The sequence below is a fragment of the Pinus tabuliformis genome, chromosome 6 (genome assembly GCF_031772625.1).
Source record: "Pinus tabuliformis cultivar Carrire ecotype Pingquan chromosome 6, CPIR1, whole genome shotgun sequence".
NCBI classification, from domain to species: Eukaryota; Viridiplantae; Streptophyta; class Pinopsida; order Pinales; family Pinaceae; genus Pinus; species Pinus tabuliformis.
Genome location: NC_142292.1, coordinates 175230717 through 175247825, shown reverse-complemented (window position 1 = coordinate 175247825; position 17109 = coordinate 175230717).

The window sequence follows — 17109 nt, the reverse complement described above, 5'->3', positions numbered from 1 at the left end:
CTTAGAGTGGGATAGGGTCATTCCGTATTGGATACTTTTCCCAACAACAAATTGGCGACTCCACTGGGGATCGTATCTTGTTGGTTGTTTGTGTTTTTGCTATTCATTTCATAAACACAGGGAGTACCGAATCGAACTGCATTTGGATCTTTCAAATGCAAAGTAGAGGGCAGCTACTCTAGCTCAGTTTCTGGGCATGTTTATGATTTGAAGAGCTGATCCACAAGGACTCTGAACAGCTCTTAGTGATAGCTTTTCATCCTCCTAATTACCCTTTAGTGTGTACTTGATTGATAGCTTCTGATTTGGCCAAAAACTGTGAATTTTTGAGCAATCTGTGACCCGGAAACCAAGAGAAACGAAAGTTTCTCGCTTCATTGCAGGCACTGTGAAGGCAGTCTGCATTTCAGCGCAGTTCCCGAAGGGGCTACCTGCGCTGAATGTCAAACTGACAGTGTACTACCTGCGCTGAACCAGTCTTACCTTGTGCTACTGGGGTTCCCTGCTATTTCTTGCCCTGTTTTCATCCTTGTTTTTGCAGCCTGTTACCAGTCAAAGTACCTATCTGAAACCAACTTTCCTTACCACTATTCCGCCTCGGTTGTATAAAGAAACTGTGATTGTTCTTTGTGTATTTGTTACATCATTTACAGTTTCCCATAACGAAAAGTGAACTAGTCTTGCTGTGGCCTCTTAGATCTAGACCTGTGATAAGTGTCGTATTGATCTTAAGAGTTAGTTTGTTTGCTGTTCATAGCTGACTGAGCTTTTGCTTTCGTCATATGGTTTGAATTTATGTATTTCTAGTGTTGAAACAAGTAAATCTTAAGGTGTCTTTTGATTTTGGACAAAGCTTGTTTGCTTTCACTTGAAATTGAATTCAAAATTATACAATAGCTTTCTTTTTTGTAATACACCAACATTAAGAAAGAGAAAAGAAATACCTGCATTGTGCATGTGCATCTTGACAGCTTGCATGTTGATTTAGGGAAAAGTGCATTAGTGTGTGCTCTATGATCTGTGTGAAAAGATGATGTCTTTCTTTTCCCTCAGTAGTTAAGATTTTCAAAGTTGAAAGATTGAAAAGCTTGCTTATCATCTTAGACTGCATTTAGGAAGTTGTATTATACATCTCGTGGTGATCCATAAAGGCAAACTGCTAAACAAGATCAACTTAAAATGAATTGAATTTACATAACAACGCTTTGAAACATAACGCAAACACATAGAGGTCTAAGCTAGAGACGTGTTCCAGCGTCGTTAAACGTGATATCTTAGCGTTGAGTGGTTGGGTGATTCCTCCACGGTGAAGCGATAAGTATCAATACGGACTTGTGCTCCCACGTACCGTCGCGTATATATTGGGAGACCCCTATAGGAACAAAGCCTTTATCCTTAGGAAGCCGTGTCGGCCGCCCTACTGATCGCGATGCAGTGAACACAGCATTCACGAAGATCGACCACCCGTACCGTAAAACGTATTTTGTGGTTTCGCGAAAGGTTTGGCACACCCTCTGCCTAGATCTCCAGAGCAGTTTCTTTTGGCATTTTTCAAACTCTATAACTGAAAAAGTCCAACCGAGCATTTGTCACTTCGGGCTCGTTAAAACATCGAAGGAGACTAGAGTCATCTTTAGCTTTTTCTCGACTCTTAAAAAGTGAAAAAGCAAGTTGTGTCTAAAGCGTCGTTATAAAATTTATTTTAAATGGAACATAATCACCTCCTATTCCTGCGTTGATCTGTAGGTTGAGAACATGGAACGCCCCAACCAAGGAATTCCCCATGATGGAAATCCTAGTCCTTTCTCCTCTTGGGGAGAAGTTGGTGCGCCCCACATGGCCACATTGTCGCTTCCAGGACTGACAATTGGCTTGCCGATTTGGCTATTCTCAACCAATGTAGTTCAGAACACCATGGTTCCTGAACAGTCGAGTCAACAGTTAGATCAGTCTAGAGCTGCCCACCAGCCTTCTACTTCCTATAACTCTTCCTCCAATCCCTCATCTTCGCAAGGTAGAGCCAACAAAAGCCAAGCTCCCATGGAGAAGAAGGAGAAGAAGAAGAAGGAGCCTAAGGCGACTGGGGGCAAGCAAAAGACATCTGACAAAAATCCACACACGGCACAGACCGGGCCTAAATCGCCATGTGTCATATGTAGAGGAGACCACTTCCATAGAGATTGTCCCTGTATTCCCCGGATACTAAGGGACTGGTCCCCTCGTTTGCACAATTCGGGAGCATCAACCTCTAATAGCCATGTTGAATGCTTACCATCAACCAGCGAAAGTGAAGGTTCAAGACAAAGAGGGGGAGTAAGATTCCCCTACAGACTGTGTGAAGGCGATCATGCCATCCACCGTTGTCCCTTCTTAAACAAAGCGAAGAGAGTTTTGGAAGATCGTCCGGTTTCACCGTTGAGACTTCCTCCTGGATACAAAAAACTCATGCCAAGTCCTTCGTTGGTTGAAAATACAGCTGGCCCGCTCAAGTGGTCGGCTGAAGCGTCAGTCACTGAAAATGAACCTACTGAATCCAGACCGGACGAAAGTCCAAAGGTCGAAACGACAGTTGACCCGGTTCTCCCTTCAGAAGTTTCATCTTCAAATGACACCGTCACTGAAGATTCATCTTCAAATGACACCCTCACAGAAGAGAATAAGGATGACACCATCCAGATTCTTTTCATCAACACAGACTCTGATGAGCATCAGGGCAATGCGCCCATTCCTTTATCGCAGGAAGGAACATCGTCAGGGTCATATCCGGCCGTATATTCGGTCCCACCACCAAGCAACCTGGTTGTATCCTTTGATTGGAATCAACTAGGCAGACCTCGGTTGCCAGCTAGTATACCATTCAGAATCATAGTCCAAATATACAGAATGATAATGGCTGGCACTATCATTGATGAAGGGGCATCTGTGAGTATCCTTTCCTCTATTGCTTGGAAAGCACTGGGTTCCCCGGCGCTTTTGCCTGAGATAAGAAATCTCTCAGGTTTTGATAAAGGAACCAGTCGACCATTAGGGATCCTCCCCAATGTGCCTGTTACATTGAAAGGGAAGACCGTTCAAATGAACGTGATGGTCGTTCAAGGACCCTTGGATTATAACCTACTCCTTGGACGAGACTATATATATTGCATGGGAGCAATAGTCTCCTCACTCTTTAGAGTAATGTGTTTTCCACACGAAGGAAGAATGGTCAAGCTCGTAGACCAACTTTCATTTCCGGGATCATGCATCGCAAATACTCAAATACCAACCCTGAATGGTCTATTCAATCAAGAAATGTCTCCACCCCCAGTCCTCCTTCCCGATGAATGCGAGTGATTCGGAAAGATAGGACTGGAACCCAGGGGGCATGCATCCTGGTCTGCTTCGGGCAGAAAAAACCCTGGGTATAAGGTAGAATTTCCGCGAGAGAATATGACTAGTCCGTACCCCGTCCATAGAGGAAGAGGGGTTGTTCTAGAATAGGATTCTTTTGTCAAGGTTACGTGTTTGACAAGAGTCATTCACCCTTGTCTATTTCGGTAGACAGTGCCGAGGAAATGTTTTCGTTTGAAGAAGTTAACAAAAAAATCTTTGGGTAACCAGAAAGAGGCAAGCCTCCCTCAATAACACAAATGTTTTGTCTTTGAGTAGTGTTCTTCTCTTGTCGCAAATAGTTGTTCGTTAAAAGTTGGGCTGACGGGAAGACAAGTACCGCGTAAGACCCCTTAAAAATAACGAGAAGACAAGTATCGTTAACATTAGACTGGCAAGACGACAAGTAGCTGGGAACACCCAAAGAAAAGCAGAGGTGGGGGAGAGGAGGGGCAGCCTTGAAATTGTATTTTATACCTGGGGGCATGCAAACCTTTTGGAGTGCAAGCTAAGAGCGGTTATTTATCTGTTTTTTGGATTAGCCGTTTCCGAACTTGCATAAAGAAAGGATATGGAGTAGAGCTCAGTGAGATGAAACTCCTTAAAAAATAGAGATCTCACAGGGGACATTTCTTATCTTATGACTGGTATATCGAGCAGTTTTAGCACACAGTTCATGCTCGTTAAAAAAAATAAACGCAAGATCCGAGCAGTTTTAGCACATAGTTCATGCTCGTTAAAAAATAAACATAAGGTTGTGAGCAGGCTTTCCCTTAGAGTTCAAGCTCATCCAGAAAAAATGAACCGGTAAATAACCATTGTGATCGTAAATTCATCAGCCATAAAAAGCCTTGGTCGTGTTTGCACCTGTCACCTCCACCGTCATTTGGCCGATCGTTCACCTCCATATGATTGTTTACCCATTTTGAGGAACAGCTGCGAAGAGTGATTTCACCTAGCCATCCTTGTGACACTGCCGTGATTGGAAAATTCCAACCTGTACCTGGAATCAGTTGCTATCCCTGTTTATCACTCGTTCCTCAAAAGACGAGTCTTCTTTAAGCTCTTTTCATCTGACTCGTAAAATATGAAAAGTTTGCCGAGTTTTGGCCTTCCAGCTCGTTAAAGTGACCGGAAGAGCTATCCCTCCTCTAGATTTTAATCTTTTTGGACCTGAGGGATTATTGCACAAAAAGATCGAGCGCTTGTTTTGTTCGGCTCGTTAAAAGTACCGAAAACTCATCCCTTCTGTATTGTTTTATACTTTTTCGGACTTAAGGGATTAGATGACGAAAAAGGAATTTTGGAGTTAACTTTCTGTACCTTTTCAGACTCTCTAAAAATGAAAAGGACCGAGTTTTCCTTGTCGTTAGACTCGTTAAAATGATTAAATAGCGACAAACTTGTCTTTAGACGAGAACGAGTTTCCCTATCGCTAGGCTCGTTAAAACATAGCGATGGGCTTGCCCGAAGGGCAGGTTATAGAACAAGCATATGTTATCCTCCTCAAGCTTGACAAAAATAAAGAGGTACTGGTCAAAAATGACTGGGGAAAAATTGGGAGAACCTCAAAGCTTTAATGGTAGCAAGTCGCTCTTGAACATGACACTTTTCCTCCGTACCACATCGGGTTGGGTTGTTTCATTCACCGGTCTCATCACCATGGTCTCGCCAAACCATCCACATTTGGGGTAATGCTACCAATCCATCGCATCAGTGTCGTTATATGTTCAAGAGATGTCGTTCAGAAAGAGTCAACCGTGTCCCATCCACTGCCATACATTATCCTTCATCCATTCATGACCGCCACCCTGAATCATATGTCACAGATTGTTTTCACCTCCACTAAAATCATTAGCTCCGTTCTGTGTCACTGATGTGGGATTCATTAAGGCCCTCCTTTGACGGATCGCTTCTTGTCGACTTCAGCTCATTATCCAAGAAGTTGATCTAGGAACAACCCCTTCAGTACTTTGAAGCTTGCATGCCTCAATGGCAAGTTTCTCACTTCCGGCGACAGGTATACATCAATGACCTTCGACCGAAAGATTTTGCATGGTGTTCGACGCCAAGTCCTTTATTCACACCACGTGAATTGTACTGCAGTACCTTGAGGGTCATTATCATTATCGGTGATTCCTCTCGCGCTTTTTAACGGTTTACATCATTGACCGGTAATCAAGCGATGTCTTTCCATGTTCGACTTCAGCGCAATTCTCACATGGATCGACTTGTACTTAGAGTGAAGATCGAACGAGTTTGAAGACCCCAGATCTAGTTTCATCCATCCGGGCTGCGATATATATTCAGGAAATATAAAGACATTTGACATGTACATCATTGCAGCAGATGATCATCCTACTCAAAGGATGATAATTTCAGCAGAGAATGATCAGTCTACCATCAGACGATCGTCTGTTCTATGTACCAAAATGAATTTATAAAGCTGAGCATGGGAATGCCTGCCTCAGCTAGATCATGAAAGCAGAATGAAAAATAATGTATTGTATTGTATTTTATTACAGGTCACCTCTCAGCGATTGAATGAACTTTGGATCCTCCTGATAAAGCATTTCACCCGATAAACGACCTCATACTTTAGGGGGCAGCTGTTATAGACATTTTTGTGCCTTACAGCATGAAGCATGAAATGTCCATAATCTAAGGGATCCAAAGTCCCTAAACATGTTGTTCCTACCCCTAGAGGAACAAGGTCAGCAAACCACAGCACTGAATATCAGTTCTCCACCTGAAAACACTCAAAAACAAGCAAATTCTGGATCATGTCAACTGCTCCACTGAGCATCTGCGCTGAATGTCAAGTGCTCCACTCTGTACCTGCGCTGAATGTCAACTGCAATGAAGGCCACCTGCGCTGAGCGTACTTGGACAAGTGGCACAGTCATTCCTCAAGGTGTCAATGCCCAAGAAGCTTCCAAAATGACACTTGGATCAGGGAATTCGCCTAGTGATGAGTAAGAGGTTCTTAAACTCCAAGTGGAAGCAAGGATCTCCAAGTGGACTCAAGAACTGAAGAATAACTGAAGTGGGAGAGGACACTAGTCAGCTTCATGCCAGCCTCAAGCTGACTCATCCTTTCTCCAAAACTCCTATATATAGAGCTCTCTCATGAGGTCTAAGGGAGGCTAAAATCTGGTGAATGTAAGGAAGTGCTGTTGGTTTGAGTTTAGAGCTATTGGGTGATTTGCTTTGAAGGAGGTGAAGAGGAGATTTCTTTCTGCCGGGAGGTGATGCTGGATTGGGCCTCTTATGGTTGTATCACTTCCTGAACTTTACTTCTTCCATTAATAAAGCATTTGAGGTTCTTCTATATGCATGTGTCTCAATGGTGTATTGTTATACTTGTGTATTTGATTTATTCTAATCCTTGAATCAATTATGAATGTATGCTTCTTGTAGTTTCCCCTTCTTGCCATTTTGCAGGATCTTGGTGTAGCTGGGCCAGTGAAAGAGCAAGGAGCTGGGAGCAAGCAGCAAGGAGAGAAGATTCGATCAATCATTAGCGAAAGACATCGGTTAGTGGATCCCTTTCTCCCCTATTTTACTTTCATAAAGAAGAAATCTTAGATAGCTTTGCTTCGGTTGTTGCTGAGGTACTATCACCCTTAGAGTGGGATAGGGTCATTCCGTATTGGATACTTTTCCCAACAACACCTTGGTCGATGACAGATTGTAACCTTGCCCCTGCACATACCTTGCGTGTTTCCTTGAAAAGAATATGCACCTGGATTGATACATTAATGTAGGAAAAGGGGTGGATAAATTGTTCATACCTGGACACCAACTTTTTGGCGTCGTTGCAAGGGAGGCTAATGAGGTGCAAGACACGATCTGTATTAACCAAAGGGTCAATCTCTCATCTTAGGGAGAGAACAAACTTTCTCACTCTGCTCAGGTCCTCAGCGTAGGTATTTCATTTATTTCGTGTTTTTATTGTTTCCTGTTTTATTAGGGCTGATCTCTTGCCCTGGGGAGGAAGGAGTCCTTTGATGCCCTACTCCAGGCTCTAAGCTTAGATTTCCCTTACATTTTTGTGTTTTCAATTTCGAGAACACCAAACTCTCGCTCTGGGGGGGGAGGGGTCCTTTGACGCCCTACTTCAAGTCTTGAAGTGTTAGGTTTTCTCGTGTGTGTGTTATTTTCTTGGTTGGGTTCTTGTCCCAGGGAGGGAGGAGTCTTTTGACGCCCTCCCCCAGGCCCTGAACCCTAGGTTCCTATTTTATTTTCTTTTTTTTCCGTTAACTGCCCTCTTTTCAACGTGATCTCTCGTCCTGGGGAGGGAATGGTCTTTTGACACCCTACTCCAGGCCTTGAGCATTTTGGTTTGATCGCAACATTTTTCACCACACCAACTTGTATGAACAGAGAGCCAAATAAAAGGGGCAGAGGGAGAGCCCCAAATAAGGGAGGACAGGATTTGGGAAGGAACACTTATATCCAGCAAATCATTGCAAAAGTTGAGTCAAAGGTGTCTTCCCGTGCAACCTTAAGGCCATGTGCACAGACAAAATTTCAGGGAAAATCTGTAGAACAACCAGTGCTATTCACAACACCCCCTACTGATTCGATACAACAGACCCTTCCAGCAATCGGGGAGACAAGCAACATTACACTTGTTAAAGGGATCCCATTTCTTGTAACATAAGAAGAAGAAGTTGCAAGTAAAGCGTCCAAAGGAACGATCCATCCCAGTAGGGAAGAAGGAGTTGCAGAGAGGAGATCTGAAGGATACAACCACTATGGCGGCAAGGAAGAGATTGTAGAGACATTTATATCACCAAAGGATAGAGGAAGTGCTGTTAAGGCAGCTAGAACCCCTTTGATAAAATCCCTTCCTGCGGAGCCTGCTGAAATCCCTAGTGAGTATTGGAGGATATTCATGGACCCTACAACCTCTACTATTGACTTCCCAATTGGGGATTTAGGGACTGGTGCACCAACAAAGCCCATTCCTTTAACAACTTTACCCAGTTTCCATGGGCTTACTTCAGAAGACCCTGACACGTTTTTGTTCGAATTTGACATTGTGTGTCGAGGGTATGATTACATAACAAATGCTTAGAAATTGAAAATCTTTCCTGCTACGCTAAAAGGGACAGCCCTGCAGTGGTTTATGGGTCTTGCGGAAAGGTCTATCACCACATGGGAGGAGATGAGAATTGCTTTCTTGGAGAAGTACCAGGACTACTGTAAATCACGGGATATTAAAGAAGAGATTTGACACAGAAAGAGGACGAAAATATGGAAGACTGTGTGGAATGCTTTAAATACAAATTGCAGAGATCAGGTCACTCTGACCTAGATAAGGACATTTTGAAAATTATCCTTCTCCGGGCTTTCTCAGAAGACTCTTTGGAATTGTTGAATATAGTCGGGAAAGGGAGATATACCAAAGGAGAACTTTGATACCATCTCTAAGTTGTGTATCCAATGCTCAAGAGGAGTTGCAAGGAATAAACAAGGGATTCGATCAACAAACGTATCTGGTGGAGGTGTTACAAAAGCAGAAATTGGGAATTTATTTGACAACCTGAGGACTGATATCCTGAGTACTTTGTCTGAACAGATAGACATGCTGCAGGTAAAACAGAAACATCTGGAATTGGAAAGAACTATGGCCGTATTTTTCCCAACTTGCAGGAAGAAACACCCACAGAGGGAATGTCCATTAAACTCCGTAGAAGAATGTGAAATCTGTGAGCTGAATCTTGTGACAAGTTCATGCCCATCCTTGCCATGACTAAAAGCAGTTTTTCAAGGGACAGGCGAAGAGATGGAGCAACTGTAATTTATGGGACCTAAAAAGCCATGGCAACCTCGGCCATCAATGGGAAATCAAGGTATGTTTCCTGATCCATCTCAATACTTTAGAAATTTTAATATGGGTCCCCAGACCATGCCTTATCCGCCCACGTCACCCCAGTACCAGTTTCCACCTTGGCAGCGGTGGGCTCCTCAAGCTAGTTCAACTTCCTCATGGGCTTCGAACTGGTGGGGACCTTCTCTTCCTGGTCAGTTTCCCCAGTCAATGCCACAACAAAAAATTCAGTTGACCTCTAATGTGCCTCGTGGTAATCAACTTGTTCGTCCCCAACTCCCTATCCAACCCAATCCGAATCCTAATAATAAAGGGGCTCAACAAGCTGACACCCTCAACCTACCTTCATATAGCATCTCTACCACATAATTCTATGAGATGAATTTACGATCTGGGCAAACAGTAGATGCTCAACCCTCACATGTTATCATTGAATAGATTGACAGTAAGGAAAAGGAACCAAAAATGGTTGAAGAGGAACCAAACTGAGTAAACAAAAATTATACACCTCCTCAACCACTAGTTACTCAAAAGCACCAAGCTGAACCGCCCTATCGAGAAAGGTTGGCTGTGAGTAAACCAACCCCTCAAGCTGAGTTTGACCTGTTAGGGGAGTTACATAATTTATTTGTTAAGATCCCCCTGTTACAAGCTATGAGGGATGTACCTATATATGCAAAAAACCTTAGGGAATATTGGGCTAAGAAGCCTAAAAAGAAATCAAGAGACCCGTTCACCATTCATGTAATGGGGAAGCTATTAGATTTCATGATGGGAAGGTCCATGCCTGTAAAGTATGGGGATCCCGGGAACCCAATTTTAACCGTACAAATTAATGGAGTAGAAATTCCAAATGTATTGGTAGATTTGGGTGCTGCCATAAATGTCATCACTACTGAAACCATGCATGCATTAGGTCTTCGTAACTTGAAACACACACCTATAGTGTTATAATTGGCAGATCGATCTACAGTGAAACTGGTGGGGAGGTTAGAATATATCACGATTTCGGTTGATTCATGGCACTACAGTGTGGACTTCCTAGTACTCCAAACGCAATCTCCAGCTGGAGGCCATCCCCTAATTCTGGGAAGGGCTTGGATGGCAACCGTAGATGCTTATATTGGGTGTCGGTCTGGACATATGATCATTTAGAATGGGAAAAAGACTAAGAACCTAGTGTTATATCCTCCCGCAAAACCTAACTCATCCGGAAAACCAGCAGGCCGCAAGAAATCTTTATATAGGAAAGAGTATGAATCAGAAAATGAGGAGTTAAGACTAGTTCTTACTATTGGACAGGACCTCCAGTTGAAAGCCGAAATAGAAGATGACACAATTACTACCTTTATCAGTGATCCTTGTTCTGTTTTAGATTTGAATCAGCAAATCCTGGAGTCCGTCTTGAGCTGTGAGCCTCAGGAGATTATCATAACAACAGATGGATTCAATGAGCTACCTACAACTGCACCCCATGACAGTATTTTCGTGGAAATAGAACTGGGAAAATACCTTAATGTCAATCCAAATCTGTCAGATTCTCAGAAAAAAAAAAAAAACTCTTGGATGTTCTTCGGAAACACAAAGAAGCCTGCACCTGGGGTTACTCAGATATGAAGGGAATTCCTACTGATCTATACACCCATCACTTATACATCAAGGAGGACTGTCGTCATGTGAGGCAACCCCAGATAAGAATGAACCCTGCTCTAAAAAATATTGTTAAGCAAGAGCTTCAAAAGCTGTTGGACGTGGGATTTATCTACCCCATTTCATACAGCTAATGGGTTTCTCCATTGGTAATCGTCCCTAAGAAAAATGGTAAATAGCGAATATGTGTGGACTATAGAGAATTAAATAAGGCAACTCAGAAAGACCATTTTTCGTTACCATTCATTGACCAAGTCTTGGATACATTAGCTGGGAAGAAGTTTTTCTCCTTCCTGGATGGATTTAGTGGGTACAACCAGATCCAAACAGCTCCTGAAGATCAGAATAAGACCAAATTTACATGCCCTTGGGGAACATTTGCATACAGAGTCCTTTCGTTCGGTCTCTGTAATGCACCTGCAACATTCTAGAGGGCAATTTTAGGGATGTTCTCTGATCTGATGAATGATAGTGTTGAAATATATATGGATGATTTCACGGCATATGGAGATTCATTGGAAGAAGCATTGTGGAAGATAGAAAAAGTTCTTGAAAGATGAAAGCATGCGCATGTCTCTTTAAGTACAAAAAAATGCCATATGATGATGAATGAAGGAATAGTCCTGGGACACTCTCTTTCGGCTGCAGGAATCCGGATGGACCCAACCAAGATAAAGGTAATACAACATTTTTCAATACCCAGAACACACGCTCAGGTACGTAGCTTTATTGGTTGTGCTGGTTATTACAGGTGCTTTATAGAAATTTTTTCTAAAACAACACATCTGCTTTTTCAATTACTGAAAAAAGATGCAGACTTTGTCTGGACAGATGACTTTGATGTAGCCTTTGTGAAGATCAAGGAATTGGTCTGTAGTGCTCCAATCCTTAGAGGAACAGACTGGACATTACCATTCCATATTCATGTTGATGCTTCCTAGATAGCAGTTGGGGTAGTTTTGGGGCAGCAAGTGGATAAGGTACCATATGCAGTTTACTATTTTAGTAAGAACTTGGCTCCTACTAAGTTAAACTACACAGTGACTGAAAAATAATTCCTTGTTGTCATCTATGCCATCAACAAGTTTGGCACTATATCACTGGTTACCCCACTTTTGTACACACAGATCATGCAGCCATTAGGTATCTGATGAATAAATCCGTTACTCCTGGTCGTATTACAAGATGGCTTTTGCCACTTCAAGAATTTGATATTACCATAGTAGATAAACCATGGAAGGACAACGTGGTTGCTGATTTTCTGTCTAGATTAGAAAATAATGCCGAAGGTACACCTATCGAAGATAGCTTTCCAGATGAATATATATTTTTGATTGACGCTAACACTCCATGGTATGCAAATATTGCTAACTATCTTGCTACAGAGAAGATACCTCGTCATTTTTCATATAAGGGCCAATGGAAAATTATTCATCATAGTACCCGATATTCATGGATGGCTGGATACCTCTTTCATATAGGGGTTGATAAACAGATCCGGCGCTATGTATCAGAGGATGATATCTATGATATATTGAAGGCCGCCCATAGTGGACCTTGTGGAGGACATTTTGCAGATAAAAGAACAAGCCACAAGGTGCTGCAAATGGGATACTACTGGCCTTCTATCTTTCGCGATGCTAGAGATTATGTCTGAAGATGTGACAACTGTCAACGGATGGGACAACCTGGGAAATCTGATGAAATGCCATTACAACCCCAAATAGTCCTTGAACCTTTTGAGAAGTGGGCCATCAATTTCCTTAGAGCCATCAACCCACCTTCCCATCAGAAAAGTTCACGTCTTGGTTTGTACTGATTATGTGACTAAGTGGGTGGGAGCAGAGTGGTTGCAAAACCGACAAAACATGTGGTGGCAGGTTTTCTTTTTGAAGAGATTTTTGCCCAATATGGTACCCCAAGAGAAATTGTTTCAGATGGAGGAGCACAGTTCACATCCCACATGATAGAGAGGCTCATGTAGAAATATGGGGTTAAACATAGAGTCACAACTCCATACCATCCCCAAGCGAATGGACAGGTAGAAAGCACAAACAAGGTATTGGAAAATATCTTGACAAAAACTATAGCAAGTCATCGCCAGGATTGGTCACAGAAAATTCTAGAAGCTCTTTGGGCGTATAGGACAACATGGTGGAATACAACTGGGTTTTAACCATTTGAGCTAGTCTACAGGAAATCCCCCTTGTTTCCGGTTGAATTCGAGATCAAAACGCTCAAAAAAGATTTGTAAGTGGGATTAGACTTATCAGAGGACTAGAAACAGCAGCTGGAATAGCTCAATGAGTTAGACGAGATTTATTCAGTAGCTGTCCAGAGAACTATTGCTATCCAACAGCAGAGAATGAAATGGCACAATAAATTTATCAAGAAAAAGGTGTTTCATACAGGGGACTGGGCATTGTTATATGATTTCTGGTTCAATGACTTCAAAGGAAAGCTTCACACTCGTTGGATGGGACCCTATGAAGTGGACGTTGTATTCGACAATGGCACAGTCAGATTGGTTACAATAGATGAAAATCGTACTTCCTTCCTAGTGAACGGACACTGTTTGAAGTTATACCACTGTCCAACTTCTAAAGATGCCTTCATCAAACATCTTTCTGATACATCTCGTTTGATGGTTGTTGGTGCAGAGAATTCTCCCTTTGCCTTCTGAAAAAAAAAAAAAATATAATAAATATAATATATATATATATATATATATATATATAGATATATAGATAATATATATATATATATAGATATATATATAAAGATATATATATATAGAGAATATATATATATATATATATATATATATATAATAACAATAATAAATATATGCTGTTAGTACTTACTTGTTTGTCTTTTTGCAGGAATAAGAACTGAATTATGACAAGGAGAAACAGAGAAATTTTTCAAGTAATAGTCGTTGTTGTTACTCTGCCCATTGTTATTGCTCCATCAGTGTTGTTACTCCGTCGTTGCTGTTACTCCGCCATTGCTGTTACTCCGCCAGTGTTGTTACTCCACTATTGTTGTTACTTCGCCAGTGTTATTACTCCACTGTTGCTGTTACTCCGCCGGTGCTGTTACTCCACTGTCACTGTTACTCTGCTGGTGCTATTACTCCACTGTTGCTGTTACTCCGTCAGTGTTGTTAATCCACTGTGTTGTTACTCCGTCGGTGGTGTTACTCCACTATTGTTGTTACTCTGTCGATTGATGTTACTCCATTGGTGTTGTTACTCCGTCATTGCTGTTACTCTGCCGTTGTTGTTACTCCTCGGTGTTGTTACTCCATAGCTGTTGTTACTCCACTAGTGTTGTTACTTCGTCGGCGCTGTTACTTCGCCATTGCCATTACTTCGCCGGTTATTTTTTCTATTACTCCACTGCCATGTAGGTCGTTGGGTACACCTTCATTGAATCTTATGGATTTTATTAAAATATTCCAAAAGAAAGAGACTAGTATGTGCTGCGGACGACTGCATTTAAGTTGGGGGTGGTCCCGTCATAAAGAAATGACGGCATACCTAAAAATCATAATCATATCACATCATTACCAAATCCAATGAGAATGAAAACCAAAAAAATCATGCGGTTTTGTAATCATGATTCCTACGCGTCGTAATTTCAAATCATATGCCAAGAACTTTACAGGTCATTTCCCCAGTACATTGCATTCAATTACCATAATCATTCACCTGTACTACCATACCCTGCCATTATTTGCTGTGTTTTTTGAGGTGTACCGACCATTATTATCATTCTTTTACCCCGCGGCCACCATGCTAACAATATTGTCATCGTCAATTGGGTTGTTGTTACTCTTCCCTACCAGCCGACTATATCCATCATGTTCATCCAGTTCTCACGGTGATGGGTGGGTTGGCTGTGTGCCATGAGCTGGAGGGCACGACAATGGTCAGAAACAATCAGGAAGTATGGCAGGTTTTTGAAAATGCAGGATGGAACGTCTATTTCGACATATTGCAAGGGATTAATGAGGCAATTGCAATTGAATTTGCACTCAATTTAGAGGAAGGGAGCTCTCGGGTCTGGGGGATAGAAATCCCTATTACAGAAGAAACCATTGCAAAGGTCAGCGGGGTACCCTAGCAGGGGAAAAAATGGTTTTCACGAAGAACCTCCCTTCTGGAGTTCCCCAAAGCATTCTTGCAGGCCGGAGAAAATGTTGTTCAGAAAGGCCGATGGTACGACCGAAATTCATTACCGCACCCATGGGGTGAGGTAGCAGGTTTTGTAATGAGATACATAACCTACAAGGGGAGGTATACCACCATGTTTAAATACCATTTCAGAATATTGGCTCACCTCCGGTTCCCACAGGCGGAAGCATTCTCATTGAATATGCCTTTCTTCCTGTTAAGGAGTCTCCAGCTGATGGTGCACTCTGCTCAGTGCTTGCAACAAGTGGCAGCAGTCATTACCAACCATGGTCTAGTCCAGCTATTAGACATGCACGCAATTGGTCGATTTCAAATCCCTTGGGAAACATTCTAGGATTCTACAGAGGAAAAAATAGTAGCTGCTAGAGCCGCTAGAGAAGAAGAGCCTGAAGCGATGGAGGAAGGAACCGGAGTAAAGGATGAATACATAGATCAATAGGAACTAGAGGAAATGGAGATGGAAACTGAAGGGCTGGAACAAAACTAGGAGTGCAAACATGGGAGGATAGTCGAGGTTGCTCCAAAAGAACCAACCTCAACCGCAGAACTGATAAAAGAAGAAGTGCTATAGAAAGGGGCCAATATAGAAAGGGCCACTAGCACCACGACCAAGGTTGTCCCTCAAGAAACAACCTCGATCACGGAGCTAGTGGAGCAAATCAGCAACACTATAATAAGCGAAGAGGGACCACATCAGGCTGAGGTGGAGGAGTCTGTTAATATTGTGGCTGGGGGTGTCCCACAAGAACCACCCTCGACTGTAGAACCAATGGAGGAAGATGAACCTAGATGAGAGGGGCCCGAAGCCAAAAGAACCGTTGGGCCAAAAGAAGAAGAGGCTATGGGTATAATGGATGGAATTGATGTAATTATGTAAGAATCCATTTGTATCAATGTCGTGCTGGAAGAAACAGTGCCAACATCGTCTGTTCAAGAACTGCTGGACATGGAAGGTGGTGTTACAAAAGAACCACCATCAACCTGTTCGACCCTAGAGACCACAGAGGAATTAGATGTTGGGACTGATGCTATTCCACAAGAACCAGCATCAACCTCAGAACAGGGGACTGCACAGGCGGGGGTTTTAACCTAGAGCAGAGATGCTATAGACAGAGGGAAAGAGCTCGAGGCTACAACTGGGGCCAAGATAGATCAGGTAGGAAAATTCTTTCAATTTTCCTCTTACTTCTCCATTCCAAAAAGGGCGAGGGTGTCTCGCTCTGCCCGATACACAGAGGAAGATGTGGCCATTCTGCCAATTTTGAAGTGTGATGGGTCGAAGAAGGAACCAGCTGCCACGGGTTTGTTGGCTGCATACCCTAATGGAGACCTTTCCCAGGAACCTAGTTTAAGGGAAGAGGCAGATGTTTTTGAAACGAGGGAACCTGGAAGGGCAGGTTTGGTTGAACCACCGATGGACATTCATCGAGTGAGCCCGGCACCTATCGAGATAGCTTCGCAACAAGACGAGGCAGGAGACAGTAAGGAAGTGGCTGCTACTCACGAAGAGAGGCTAAGCAAAGAAGCCCCGTCGATTAACCTTGTGGATACTCCCTTAAGTAATCCACCACCTTTCGAACCGGATGCAGTACCAGATGAGGTGGTGGTCAAACAAGAATGGGTAGAATTATGTGAATAATGAAGGATGCCTATGAAGCAAAAATATCAGCTTCAATTCAAAGAAACGATGCTGCTCAAAACATAGGTTAAGAGGCTGAGAAAACAGATGCACCGGTTGAAGAAACAAGTGAAGAAATACAAGCGGCAGGCTAAGAAGCCCAAAACAATGACGGCTGAAGCAGGGACACAGGTAGATGAAGTGGCAACAACTTCTGTTGCCACTCAGACAGACCCGATAGAATATTTGTTTGAAGGCCGTGAGTTTTCTTTGATGGTTGAGGTACAAACTTGGAAATGCAATGTAGCGCGATATCAAAATGAAGCGAAGAAAGCCCAAGAATGAGCATCTACGACTATCTTTGAATATGTGGAGCGCATTGATATAATGCGATTGAGGCATGCAAAGCAACAACTCAAGGTGGAGCAGCTGGA